Genomic DNA, 15,614 nt, shown 5'->3' on the forward strand with positions numbered 1-15,614 from the left:
TAGGGATCTAAAAAATGGTTCTAGAGAGAGCTAATGGTGGAATTTAAGGTGTATTGGATTAATGACTCACAAATAGATCCAAGTCATGCGGCCCTTTGAGTGTGAATGGTATTTACTGGTACTTAGCATTTATTAAAATGTTGAAACTCAGTTTCTGGCCTTTCAGGGTGTGGAGCCTTTAAGATGCAGCCTGTACATTTGAAGCTCCTGGACTTCAAGGGCTCATAATCTCCTGAAAGCATATCTGTATTTTTGGATGCATGTTTCCATGTGTATTTTTTCCTGGGATAAACTCCATAGACTTTATTAGATTCTTAATAGGATATATTATACCCTTCCCCCAAAAGACAAAAGAAACCACTTTTAATTGATAATTTATTTGTGATCCTTTATATTAATTGCCCATGAGAATATTTAGCTGTGTCTTCCTATATATCTGGCTTTCAACTTTATCTGCTTTATAGCAAATTTAAGAATATAAATGTAAAGACATAATGTTAAAGTTATTAGAAATTAGACATTAATAGGAGTAGAAAAGATACAGCTGAGTAATTCCACTCCTGAGTGTATGTCCAAAAAAAAATTGAAAGCAGAGTCTCGGAGAGAGATTTCCACATCCATACTCTTAGCAGCATTTTCACAATAGCAGAGAGGTGGAAGCAACCTAAGCATCCATTGTTAAATAAATGGATAAACAAAATGTGGTATATCCATACAATGGAACATTATTCAGCCTTAAAAAAGAAAGGAAATTCTGACACGTGCAACAACTTGAATGAACTGCGAGGACGTTATGCTGTGTGAAGTAAGTCACTCACAAAGACAAATACTACATAATTCCCCTGATAAGAGGTATCTAGAGTAGTCAGATTCATAGAAACAGAAAGTAGAATGGTAGTTACCAGGGACTTGAGGGCAGGGAGAAATGGAGAGTTGTTTCATGGGCAAAGAGTTTCAGTTTTGCCAGACTGAAACTTATAAAAAGTTCTGGAGTTTGGTTACTCAACAATGTGAATGTATTTAACACCACTGAACCATACACTTAAAAATGGTTAAGATGGTCAATTTTATGTTATGTGACTTTACTGCAATTAAAAATAAAAAGATGTAGATAAAAAATATTTTTAAAACCCCGCCAATGATAAAAGGACAAAGAAGTTAACACAATAACAACTAACGGTTCTTGTAGGCGGGCACAGGAAATTAGGTTTTCAGCAACTTAATGAAATTTCATATGACTCACATTTAAAAAAAGAAAGATACAGGGGAGGAAAGATCTGACTCTTACCTATGAGCAACAAAAGTCGTGTGTTGGGTGATGAATCAGCTGTGTTTCTGAATCTGGGGCCCAAATTCACAAGGAAAGTCAAGAATGTGTAAGGATCTTTCCGCCTCAGTTCTTGCCTTAGGTGTTTTGCTTTTTGGAGGTTACACCTTCTAGGCTACCGTATACTTTTCCACTGTAAGACCAACATCAATGGACCTGGTAGAAATCCCTCCCAGAGTCTGAAAATAGGGTGATTTGCAGTTATGCATGCTTGGTTTGTGTTTGAGTGGCTGTTGCCCTGAGAAGTTGAGGTGGATCACATCTATAACTCTGATACCTTTTAGACTGTGCTCCTATTAATTAAAAAAAACAAATTAAAACTCATGATGAGCCCAAATTGATAAAATAAATGTATATGCCTAAGTCTGTGCTCTGTACTATGTAAAATTTTCTCCAACTGCTTTGTGAAAGGCTAGTTTTTCTCAGTAAAAATATGAAATATAGTGAGAAAATTGGTTTAAGAACAACTCAGATATATACTGAGAAAATTCTAACTGAAGTTAAAGTTTCAGTATAAATGATGAAAGCAAAATAACATGTTTATAAAGATTATTTTAGCTTGCTTAAAAAATGAAACTTTTTTGGGAAATTTTTTTTTTTTTTAAAGGGAACTCTTTTCTAAAGATTTTTCTTATGGGTTCTAGAAAAACAAAGGATATGAATTTGCTAGGGCTGCGACAACAAAGTACCACAGACTGGGTGGCTTAAACAACAGAAATTTGTTTTCTCACAATTCTGGAAACTGGAAGTTGGAGTTCAAGGTGTTGGCAGGTGTGGTTCCTTTCGAGGCCTCTCTCCTTGATCTTTAGGTGGCTTCTCCCCGTGTCTTCGTATGTCTTCCCTCTGCACGTTTCCATGTCCCAGTTTCCTCATACAAGACATCAGTCCTATTGAATTAAGGCCCACATGAATGACATCATCTTAATGTAATCACCTCTTTGAAGACCCTATCTCCAGAGACACATTCTCAGTATGGGAATCAGGACTTCAACATAGGAATTTATGAGACACAATTCAGTTTGTAATGTTTAGGTCAGTTTTAATCTTTTATTCTTAATTTTTTTTTTTCAGAAGTTAAATTATTTCTGTGGTTTGTAAGTCAGCTAACCCAATCTTTAGTCTTTCTTGTTTCCCAAAGAGTACAATACTGGGTGAAGTCCTTTAGGTATCTGGAAATTGTATACTTGGATAAGTGTTCCTTTCAGGCTATATTTTCTATTATAAAGAAAAATGGAACCAATAACTATGAAACTAAAAATTTATTCTCTAGGCCAGGGATGTCCAATTTTTTAGCTTACCTGGGCCACATTGGAAGAAGAATTGTCTTGGGCTACACATAAAATATCCTAACACTGATGATAGCTGATGAGCTAACAAAAAAAAAAAATCGCAAAAAACCTCATAATGTTTTAAGAAAGTTTATGAATTTGTGTTGGGCCACAAAAAGCCATCCTGGGCTGCCTGCAGCCTGCTGGCCATGGGTTGGACTTGCTTGATATAGACTGTCATTAACAATTCATGTATTTATATGTATATTTGCTACCACAGCTTTCTTCTACCATGTTAGGAAACATCTTTCACCACCTCTACTTCTATTGAATAGTGATTTACAGTTTGTAAATTACTTTAACATACATTATTTCATTTCATTGTGTGAAGAATAGACAGAGCAGATATGGATTACTATGCTCATTTACACATGATAGAACAAAGAAGCTTAGATTAATTACAGATTTCATTCAACGAGAGTTTCTTGAGTACTATGGTGTGTCAGGCACTGTCCTGGGTGCTAGAATGCAGCAGTGGTGAACAAGATAAAGTTCTCGTTGTCATATAGTTTAAATTATAGCGGGGGAAAAGTCTAGTAGGGAAGACAGCAAACAAATACATACATAGTATAATTTCAGGTAGAGATACATTACATAAAGTAAAGTGAATAAATGAATAGAGAGTAACCAGCAGGGTGATTGTGGCCATTTTTGCTCCGGTGTTCTCTGAGGTTTAAGTGAGAGAGGAAGAAACGTGTGTGGTTGCAGAGCAAGCAGAGGAAAGATCTGTGATGGCATTGTAGGCAGTGGTAAAGACCTTGGCTTTTATTCTGGGTTGATGAAAAGTCACCGGAGGACTTTGAGAAGTGAATGGTCCTTCGATTCCTGTTTTACAGCTTTCTTCATTTTACCACACCACCTCACATGATATATTTGAATAGAGTGTAGAAAATATTGACATAACTCCCTTTTTAAATTATTATTTCTTTTATAGATTTAATCCTTTTTTTAAATGAATGGAGAATATCTATTTAAAGATACTTGATAGCTTTTGTATGCTGACATACCATACCTAGAAATACTGAATTTCAAGAAAGACTAGCAGAGATGGTTCTTCAGCTCTGTGTTTATTGCGGTTGAAGCCATTCTCCTGTTCCCCTTGTAATAGCAAGACTTCGAGGGAGCGTTTATGCCCATGGGAAGGGGCAGAGGACAACTCAATACTATTTTCTTTGACTCATTTGTCCACTTGCTTTCTTTCCCTAGCCCGTCGTTCTCCTCTGCTTACCCTTTGGATGCCTGGATCCTTCAGGCTTCCTCACTACTTCCTCCCAACACCTCCTCTGTGTGTTATCATCTTTCCTGTTCCTTCCATGGCTGCATCTATACCGACTGGTATTTGTAGCCCAGACCTCTTGGTAGCTCCGGGTTTATATTTCTTACTATTTATCCCAGAGTCTTTTAAACACACTCAGATTGAACAAGTACTGGTTACTTCAGAGTTATCATTAATTTTTCAACCTTGTACATCCACTGCGTCACTGAGAATTAGCAGATCTACCACCTAAATATCTCTACTACTGGAAGCCTTCATGGTTTCTCTATCTGTATAATTGTAGTATGATTTCCTAATTCTGTTCTTGTGTCATTGAAAACCCTCTACATACTCCATAATTATCTTCCGAATACACTGATCTGTTTATGTCATGCCATTACACAAAATCCCAGAGTCCTCATTGTCTGCTGAATAAAATCCAGGTCAATTTCTAGGTATTCTAACCTGTACCATTGCTTCTTCACATGGCTAATCATTTTATTATACTTGCTGTTATGGCCTCTATGTTGTTATAAAGCCTATATTTTATTACTATTTTTTAGAACAGTATATCTCAACCTTTTTTTTCATTATCACTTCTCTAAGGATACTTTTTAGACATGTTTTTCCTAATCATCCCACTCCTTCCCCCATGAAATTTTAATACCACAGATATTCTGTATCTGTACATCTCTTATGTACTATGGCTCCTTGGAGGGCCACACATCTTTGTAATGTCTTAAGATTCATCATACTCCCAAGAACTAATTTTTGCCTCTGTGGACATGATATTGCTCCTGTTGACAATGCATGCTTTAGAGAATGTGAGGCTTTATTCAGGCAGTTAGATAATTTACCGGCAAATCAGATTGGTCCTTTCAGAGTTTATGGTTCGACTTTGTTAGGGCACGTTTAGAGTAGCCCTACTTTTATGGTGTGGCCTTTCTTGGGTTCCTTCTGAATGACAGGAGTGTTTAGTAAGTGCTCTCTCCCCTGTGTTTATTTGGAATTCCATCTCTCTGCCCTGGGCAACCTCTAAAATATCCATTCAATCCCTTACTCCCCAGTACGCATTCTGGGGGTGAGACCTCGTGGGGTCTCGTCCTCTGCATATGCAAGTTCATTTTCAGCCAAAGACTTAGGGGACCACTTTCTTGATTTCTGGAGCTCCTTCTCTTTGTGGCTGCTTCTCACCATTACCCTGCTATGTTTGATGATGCATCCCGGCAGTCCTAACTCTAGTGTCTGCCTCCTAAGTTCAGTGACTTGCTGCACTCCCTGTGGGCTCCCCCTCCATGTGCTGCAATCGGGAAAGTGCCTCCAGGCTGAGAGCCATGCGGGGCTCATTGCACACGTTTTTCTTCTTTGAGGAATTACACTCCTCCATTGCTTGTTGTCCAACTTTGGAAAGCAATTGATTCGTGCATTTTGTCCATGTTCACAGTTGTTTAGAACAGGAGGGTTTGTCTTGTACCAATTACTCCACCATGGCAGGAAATGAAAGTTCAGTGTAGATTTAATGTTTCTTAATTCCTCAACAGATAATTTTACATATCAGAGAATGAAAAGTAATAGTTTGCTGTTTACTGTAGGAAAGTTGAAACTTTCCCTCTCAAGGATCGAGTCGAAGTATACTAAAATGAATTGACACTAGACAGATTAATGGGAAAAACCAAACAAAATGTATTGTGTGCATAAGTACAGGGGCCACACACAAAGTATGAGACTCAAAGTAGGGCCAGATAACTGAAGTTTTTATACTGTGCAGAAAAGCACAGAGGTTTGGAGCGTGGGAACAGGTTATCAGAGCGAGAGGGGAGGAAGGCAAGCAAAGGTTGTCTTGGCTCTGCTTGATGGAGCCTCGCAGGCAGCAGCCCCCCAGAAGAATGGATGGGAGCCTGTTGGTAAAGCTTTCTCTGTTACCTTTAAAAGTGCCGGGCACGGTGGCTGACGCCTGTAATCCCAGCACTTTGGAAGACTGAGGCGGGCAGATCACTTGAGGTCAGGAGTTCGCATACCAATGTTCACATACCAGCCTGGCCAACATGGTGAAACCCCATCTCTACTAAAATTACAAAAATTAGCCGGGCATGGTGGCGCACACTTGTAATCCCAGCTACTCAGGAGGCCGAGGCCTCCCTTGAACCGGGGAGGTGGAGGTTGCAGTAAGCTGAGATCGCGCCACTAAACTCCAGCCTGGGCAACAGAACGAGACTCAGCCTCAAAAAATAAAATAAAATAAAATCAAAGAGCGTCAGACTTTCAGTTTCCTTTTCCTGTGAGTTCATCTTTCCAAGATCTGGGTAAAGCTGATAGGGGTCAGGGTGGGGGCGCTCCGAGAAAGCCCGTTTTGCATTTGCTGTTTACTTCACTAATATTGATTTCCTCTACAAATGCATATCTCCAGCTTTTCAGAGCCATTCTTATGTTTGTAGCCCCCTGAATAGCCATCTTAAAAATATGCCAAAGAAGTATATTTTGGGGTGGCATATTTTGGTTTTCTTCATTATAGTGGCTTATCATAGAATATAATTTGTAACTGACTAAATACCTGTTTAAAGAATTTTAAAATTCATGCGGTAGTTTGCAGTCAGCATCGTGTGTGTGGGAGGGTGTTAAGGAAAGTTAGTGGTCATACTTACATGCCCATTTATACTGTTACCATTCCTGATTATTCTGTTCACTTACCTAATTTCATTCTTATTGATTTTTTCTTTTCTTACAGCCTGTATTGTTCATTTTTGGCTTGTTGTGTAGCCTCAAAGGAAGTTAGTAATATTAAGTTCAGAAGAGGTCAAACCTAATCACCTTATTTTTAGATGAAGAAATGGAGGACCAAGGAGACCAAATGACTTACTCTAAAGTAACACTGCTTTCTGGAGCCAGAATCAGAATCCAGTAACTAAGCACCCATTTTGCTGTTCCCTTCATAATCCTTTACAACCTGCCCGCCTTCGAGTTTCCACAAAAATTTAATAGTCTGTTTAGGTATTTGAAAACAACTTTTTTTTTTTTTTTTTAATTAGAATTCCTGTAAGCTGTTCTTGTAATTTCTTCCTTCAACATTGGTATGAGGTTAGCTAGGGCCTTCTCATGTCAGAATGTTCCAGAAAAATGAACCAGCCAAGAGGGAAAAAAATGTAGTTAAGGATTTTTTCAAGTTTAAGATTACTGTTTGCTTCTTAAGAAACTCAAAGCAAATTTTAAAACCCTAAACTTATACAAACAAAAACCCCCCAAAATTGTATGAAATGTTTGACCAAGTCTCAGTAAATAGAAAAAGAAAGAAACAAGTAAGTGGTGTGCCAGTCTAAGGTTCCAAAGGTTATGAGAACATGGTGTGTTGAATGCTTTTTCACTTCTCTGATATTGTGCTATGATGCTAGCACCATCTGGTGGTTGATTTATATAGTTGCATATTTCTTTTTTCTTGTAACAAAGCTGAACTTCCTTTAAGACATACACAGAAGGATTTGGGGTGAATGATTAGATCGTAATGAATGTTAAAAAGAGAGCTTTTTAGCCCCAGTCTCAAGTTCACTTCTATCCCAGGTCAGTGGTGCCCGAATGCTGCCTTTTCCTGTTTGGCAGGCTATGTGATGTGATTGTTAGACCAGCTCCTAGTGCAGAGCTGTCTACATCAGAGAATGGCACTTCTATTGACAGTCTCAGCAGTGAGGCTGAATGGTCCTAGAAATCCAACTACCTGCAGACTATCGGAGTTGGTCCCTTAGGTCAGGGTTCAAAGGATGTTGTGGAACAGCTTGAAGCTTTTACTGATACTACCTGTACTCTCTCTTTTCATAGGTGAATGGACAACTTGAGTATCTGAGTTTATGAGTAAAGCCAGTACCCATATTCTTTTTTTTTTTTTTTTTTTAACCCGAGATAGACTAAAGAAGTTCAAATGAGAAAGGTGAATTTAAATTTTGATTTTTGTTGAAAGGTCAAGAACGTATGCTCCTGTTTACATTTTATCTTTTCTGTACTTACAACTTCCTGGGATATTTTACTTCTATTTCTGTGGAAGCTATGGGAAACCATGAAAACATGTTTTAGAGGTTTGGATAGTCTCAGTGGTAATATGTGGTAACCGTAGCATCAGCTGATCCTTCTTACAGGACCATAAATGCATACTAAAAAGAAATGAGAAAGGCTAGACAGAACTACCTCAGAAAAGAAAGTTTTCTTTACTGTGTATACTTAATGAATATGCCTGATATTTTTAAAAATTACATTTGTTGTTTGATTCTGTGTAAATATAATACCTGGTCATTATAGAATATTCTGAAAATAAAGAAGAGTAAAAAAGAAAAAAAAAAATCACCAGTAGCCCTGTTACCCCCAAAGAACCATATTTTTTATTTTGGTTTGTTTTTTCCAATCTTCTCTCCCCTTCTCCCTTGCATAATTTATTGTTTCATTTTATATACCAATGAGGTCATTTGATCCACATTTCTTTTTTGAGACAGAGTCTCGCTCTGTTGCCAGGGTGGAGTGCAGTGGCAAGATCTCAGCTCATTGCAACCTCCACCTCCTGGGTTCAAGTGATTCTCCTGCCTCAGCCTCCTGAGTAGCTGGGACTATAGGTGCGCGCCACCATGTCCAGCTAATTTTTGTATTTTTAGCAGAGACGGGGTTTCACCATGTTGGCCGGGATGGTCGTGATCTCTTGGCCTCCCAAAGTGCTAGGATTACAGGTGTGAGCCACCACACTCGTCCCACATTTTTTTTAAATCAAAGATTGTAACATTAGTATTTTCCATTTCTGTAAATTATTGATCATTTTAATGAGTGTATAATATTCCTTGAATGATGTTAGCTAACCTTTTTTTGAATCTTAATATATTTCCATTTACCTCCTCTATCATTTATTGTGCTGCAGTGAACATACTTGAACACGATTATTTAATTAGGATCGTTTCTCAGAAGGCAGATGACCAAGTGAAAGGGTATTAACAGTTTTATGGCTCTTAATAAAATATGCCTGGAACTACATTTTTATTGTGGCTCGTCAGATCACTTTGGTCTTTCTCCATATTTTCTCTGTGTTAGAATGTGACTTTAAAAAAAAAAAATCATAGGTAAACTAGGACTAAGTACTTTACATGCATTACTCATTTAATCCACAAACAATTATATAAGAAATATACTGTTGTTTATGACTGTGGGGATTTTACAGACTCTAGAATTAAATACAACTGAGATTCCTTTTTCTAAGATACTCTTCCATGGAAGATACATTTAATGTTAGTAATGCTGGCAAACGTGCATGGTTCTCAGATTCCGGCCTTACCGCAAATCCGTTTTACATACTTAACATTTCTTAATCAGAAACCGAAGAATATTTCTTTTAGTTATTTGGATATGACTGTGACCTTTAAGAGAGAAAGTACTACTCTATTTATATGTTACGTGCATGTGCATGCCCATTATTTTCCTTTTTTGAATTCATTTTCTTTTCTTCATTCTTTCCTTTTTTTTTTTTTTTCCTTTTTTTTTTTTTAAGACAGGGGCTTGTTCTGTCACCCAGGCTAGAGTGCATTGGTGCAATCACAGATCACGGTAGCCTTGACCTCCTAGGCTCAAGTGATCTTCTCACCTTATCCTCTAGAGTAGCTGGGACTACTGGTGCGAGCCACCACAGCTGGCTATTTTTTAAATCTTTTTGTAGAGACAGGGTCTCCCTATGTCACCCAGGCTCATCTCCAACTTCTGGGCTCAAGTGATCCTCCCATCTCGGCCTCCCAAAGTGCTGGGATTACAGGCATGAGCCACCATGCCTGGCCTGCATTCATTTTCTTAAAAAGTTGGTTCTCCATTCCTAAGGCTGTGCTAGGTGAAACTGTTAGAAAATCACCGTGCAGTTGCCCTTCATTGTCTATAGGATTCTTATTCCTGGCCTTGACCTTGGTCAGTCTTCTCACAGAGCTCCCATTAATTTCAAAGGCCAACACAGGAAAGGGACCCAGCAGGCAGAGAATTTGCCAAAAATCTATCGTTACCTGTTGTCAGTGCCTTCTGGGAGCTGATGTGTGCTTGTGTATCACCCTGCCCTCCTTATCCAAGAGCCTAGAAAAGGTTCGTGTTCTTGACCCTTCTCATCGTGTACACTTGATTAGAATAATATTATGTGTTAAAGATTTTATTGTTAGTCCTATGTGCTGAATTTGTGGTTGATCTTAATAGATTTTCTTCACTTTGGAAACTCTGACACTTTCTTCCAATGTGACTATTTTTATGATGACAACTTTGGGCTTGAAAGTGTTTGCCCTTAGCTTCTGTAGAATTTTACAACCTGTAAAATAACTTCCATGTTCACTGTAGTCGTTGTCAAAGTTGAAGCGTGTCCTGATACAGATATCTGTGTGCATATGTACCCACACAGTCATGTGCGTGTAAATTTTTTTTAAGTTCATGTCAGATTCCTGATTGAATTCTGCAATTCAATTGTAGTTTTTTTCCTACCTACTTAACAATAATTTTTCATCATTGGAATTGTAGCTATGTTACCATTTTATGGCAGAAGGAGCAAATTTTTGCTATAACTTTATGGCATTTCTAGTTGTTTGAGTTTTCCAAGTAGATGAAGTATATATTTTCCAGAAACAGTGCTAACTTGCTCTATATGTGTGTGTAGTTTATTGGTTTTCATACAATTGTTTCTGTTTATAATCCTTCTTAAATAACTTAACAAATTATTAGCAACTTCTGTTTGCTTATTTTGCCCAGTGACTTTGATCTTACTTAGGAAATAAAGAGCAAAGATAAAACCAGATAAGATTTTGAGAGATTAATTATAAACTGATGACAAATTTGGCTTTATTGTTAGATGGCACTAGATGGCACTGTTTGTTTGCAGAGTGCCATTTTTTAAAAAAGAAACTATGCTAGTAACTGAAATTACTGCCTCATGAATAAAATATTTCTGATGGGATTTGCATTTCTATATTGGCTGAAGACACTGTGTTGAATGTTTTATTAACCAGCCCAGTGCAACTGTCAGCCTATTAAAGAGATCCAGTGGTCCCTGTTTAGATAAATAAGCTAAATAAATCCAATTCGTCAAATTGTGTTCCTGGCTGTTTATTTTCCATTCTTTTGATGTACGGTTTATTTTAAGTTAAAGCCACATCGGTTTAAAAATTAATGGGAAAATGTTATTTGGTGTTTGGAACATGAAGAAGCTAATTGCCATCGTCAAAAAGCCAGCTCTGTTTTAGTGTTAAATTGTTTGCTCATAAATAGTAAACTTTTTAGTGGTTGCTTACAGACTGTCCCATGGTCATAAATAGTCCGATATTCTGCAAATATATGGCCAGAAACTTTGTTATCAAGACGAGTGGAACCTCTGTTTAATTTCCCTGGGAAAAGTACTGCATAGTTTAGAAGACAAGCCTTTTCCTTGGCTTTCCCTTTGAGTCACTGTCATTTTTCATGTATGGTATACTATTCCTTGGAAAGAAAAGTAGCTAATTGATTTTTAAATGAAATGCCTTTTATGAATGTACTTGCTAGTCACTCTCCTGGTAAAATATCAAACATTAAAGAAGAGACAGTGATGCTGTGGGAGTGATGTTACTGAAGGAACCAGAGGCCTCAAGGTGATGGCTCAGTATGGTACTGATGTGCACATGTTCATTGTCCTCTTAAGGCTTACGTTCTAGAAATCTTGAAACTCACAATTTAATATCACAAACTGAACCAGAAGATTTCACACTTTGGCCCTAGGGTTACAAAAATATTTGAATAAAGTGTGTCAATTTTGTGCTTTGCTAAACTGAAGTAAGGTAGCAATTTGAAATGACACCTCATGATTCCAGTGTCTCATTTCTTTTTTCGTAAGTCTTCAGTTGCTTTTATGCCATTCTTATTGTCTTTACCCAGTTCCACATTTATGAGACGTGGAGCAAAATTTAAAATGGGTTAGGCACTTTTGACTTAGCATATAGCTTTTAGGTGCGTTTAGCTGGTTGTGTTAAAAACTGAGCCAGATCTGATCTCTAGGGTGAAGATTTTTACACTGTATAATAGTAGTTGAGTTTTGCTATGTCAACTATTTTAAGCTTTCCTATATAAGAAGTTAAATTGGGACTAGAATAGATTTTGCCAGAGACTTTTCTGATGATTTCAAATCCTCGTAAGCCTAGCAGAAAATGGACCATGCGTACAAATAGTTTCATTTTTTGCTTATATTGTTTTGTTTGACTTCATGTTCTTTTGTTCCCAAAACTGGATAAATTGTATTTTAGGAGTAAAAACAAATAACAACCATGCAGTCAAATTGCGCTTTGGGCTTTTCTTTTAAGAAGTTCATCAGATCATTAATTAAAAGCCTTCACTAGAAATGCCTCTGAAATGCTTAAGTGCGATCATACTGGGAAACCTCAAGAAACTCTAGTGACTCCATCCGCAGTGCATTTATTAGTTCTTGAGGCTCCTCATGTCTTTGCAAATACTCCAAAGCTATTACAGGTCAAGCTCCATCAGAGAAGATTCTAAGGAAATGTCCAAATTTTCTTATTCTCCATTTGGTTCTGTTAAATATTATTTAAACAAGTTACCACTGTCTTGGACTTGGAAATGTACTGTGAAATGAAGACTTCTTTTATTAGTTATGAAGAATTTGACCTGCAATTGCATTAGTAAAATGGAGAAAGAGTGTTAGATTTTATGCTTTGGAAAGTCACATTGCACAGCATTGGCCTTGGTGTGAAATGTTTGATTATAGAAATCAAATGAGTTTCTTAAAACTGTATTCTGTGCTTTAAAACAAGGATGCCCTTTGTTAATCTCTTCTGAATTTTTCATCTGGTACCTTTTGATTTTCATAAGGGAGTATTGCATCTTTGCATATTGAATGACATTTTTTGTATCCTTGTTTTCTTATTTTGACCTTTTTCTACAAACCTAGTCTACAAAAAATTCATCTGAAGTAAGGCTAGAGTTGTCTTACTTATGGAAATGTAATTTTTAAAGTAAAGCTTAGGAGAAAATTACTATCCTCATAGCTAGCATCTTGCAAATTTATATTCATTTTAGTTTCAGTGACGTTTAAAATTTTCTACTTTTTTGAATGAATGTGGTTCAGTGCTAACCATTTCATCTTTGTATGATCCTGGGCTCCTAGTTGAATGTTCTATTTATACTTTAAAAATATTATGTATATATTATTAGATTGCTAGAAATAGTTAATTCTGTACTTTTCTAATATTGTGTGCAAGCTAAATGTGACCATACTATCAAAAGAGAAAGTGAAATAGAAAGGCCCAGGCAGTGTAGTTTGGAGGCCTTGGACATGTGGCATATTCATTCTGTGCTTCAGTTTCCTTATCTGCAAATCTAGATGCTAATACCAACTCTGCCCACCTAATGGGAAAATGCGAGGGTCAAATAGATAACAATAAAACACTTGGAGAACTGCACTGATTTTTATTCAGTGACTTTCCTGTGAACAAGTAGTAATGCTATAAAAGAGGTTAGAGGATAACGTATCTCAAGGTCAGAAAATTTCTTAAATATCCTGAAAATGTAAACCCTCTTCCTCATTGCTTCAGTGGACTAACTGCGGGAGCGTACACGAAGGATTAAAACGTGTAATCTTCCATCTTATTCTCGAATATGACCTTCTGAATTGGATTGCTTTTGTATTCTAGCACATTTTGTTTTGTAGAAGACATCTCAGAAATTAATCACCCTATGGTAGTAGAGTCAGAATTAAAGGAAGAAGAAATATGATATTACATATTATTTTATATCATTTTGTTATTGTATTATATTACTATTTGGAGTTATATTTGCACTTAGTTTTTATCTAGAGTTCAAAATACACATTGGATTACTTTGGATTTCCTTCCCATTTCCTCTCTAGCTTCTAATAACTGACAAGTCTCAGCAACATTTGGAAGTCACTGTCGGCCAGGCACGATGGTTCACGCCTGTAATCCTAGCACTTTGGGAGGCCGAGGCGGGAGGATCACGAGGTCAAGAGATCAAGACCATCCTGGTCAACATGGTGAAACCCCGTCTCTACTAAAAATACAAAAAGTAGCCAGGCGTGGTGGCACGCGCCTGTATCCCAGCTACTCGGGAGGGTGAGGCAGGAGAATCGCTTGAAGCCGGGAGGCAGAGGTTGCAGTGAGTCAAGATTGCACCACTGCACTCCAGCCTGGCAAGAGAGCATGACTCTGTCTCAAAAACAAAACAAAAAAAAGCCACTTTCTTTACTAGGCCAGACTCTGGCCTAATATATACCCTATTTAGAGGGAGAGGAGGAAGACTCTCTAGTATGGGGCTTTAGACATGCTGACTGCTTTTGAATTAAAGGAAATTGGAAGGCTTTAGAAACTGCCTCAGAACCAAGGACTTTCTAACCTTCTCTTGTTTCTCTCTCCCACCTTACCACCACCCTCTGCTCCTGCCCCAGCACAGGGAGGGGATCTCTGTGGAAGTTCCCTTATCTGACTGACGAAAACTTCTTCCAACGGAAATGCACTTGTCTTAAGACTCCCTTTCTCTCTGAATCTCATCAAATAACCAGGAAAAATTGACCACTTGAGAAGAGACTCAAAGTCCTCACCATGCCCAGACAGATTTTCATTTATTATTCTGAGAGCTGCACCGAGAAATTACTTATGAGACCTTTTTTGGCATAAGACTACCATTGTTAACAGTGCAGTTTCACCCCCCACCTTCCCGTAACTCATCCCATTCTACTTCTGAAAATAATCATTTACAAGCTATTGTCTCATCTTTGGGCTCATTAAATTCCCCTAAATATTATTCACTACCTCTCAAAATTGGCCATACCCCTCTATCTTCCTCTCCCCTAGGAAGAGGATGCATTTTAAACCTCAGATATCTGGACCTTCTTTGAATCTCATATTTGATCTCATGTACACATTAATAAATTTGTATGCCTTTTCTCCAGTGAATCTGTCCATTGCTAGTTTATTTCAGTGGGATGACTCAATTATTGAATCTTCAGAGGATAAATTTAAACTTTTCTGAAAGTGTCTGTTACATATTGTGATTCATATTAATAAAGTATTGACTTTAGCTTACATACCTAAAGACAGCAAGAAAATAGCCCTATAATTTAAAAATTCCGAGTATTGTTACATCCTGAGAACTTGGCCTACAGTATACACACACATAGAAGGCAGTGTAATACACAGCTAGAAATAATATGGTAGAAGTGAAAATGACTTAAATCAGGCTCTCAGTAGTAAAACAAGTAATATTAAATGTCAAACTAAAGAGCAAATGAGGAAACTGAAGCTAAGAACTTTCGAGCTGATGGTGTTTTAGTCACTTGAATAAAGTTTTAATTTTTGTGGTTCTTAACAATGTTTTGGTATTGTTTTGATATAGATTACTATAAACAACTTACATTGTGCAAGTGGCCAAAAGATGAATAAGACAAATTTTTCAAGGAGCTTGTTGCCTTAATAATTATAATACTGTGGTAAGCACAATTACAGAGGTACAGATGGGATTGTACATGAAAACAGGGAGGGTCATCCAACCCATATGTGTGTGTGTGCATGTGCATGCATGCGCACACAGGTGTGGGCATGCGTGTGTAGGAAGTGGGGGTTTTGAGGAAGGCACCCTCTGGGAGGTGATGTCCAAACTGAGACTGGATAAGGAGGAAGGATAAGGAGGAATTTGAGAGAAGCAGGGTGTAGTCAGGTTGAACGAA

General features: G+C 37.5%; 1 protein-coding gene across 9 annotated transcripts in view; it reads left to right on the forward strand.

Moving 5' to 3' along the window:
• Positions 1-15,614, forward strand: part of VTI1A (vesicle transport through interaction with t-SNAREs 1A) — a 507,313-nt gene that overhangs the window by 18,124 nt on the left and 473,575 nt on the right. The gene's annotated exons all lie outside the window — the stretch shown is intronic.

This window comes from Chlorocebus sabaeus, chromosome 9, assembly GCF_047675955.1.
Source record: "Chlorocebus sabaeus isolate Y175 chromosome 9, mChlSab1.0.hap1, whole genome shotgun sequence".
Lineage (NCBI taxonomy): Eukaryota > Metazoa > Chordata > Mammalia > Primates > Cercopithecidae > Chlorocebus > Chlorocebus sabaeus.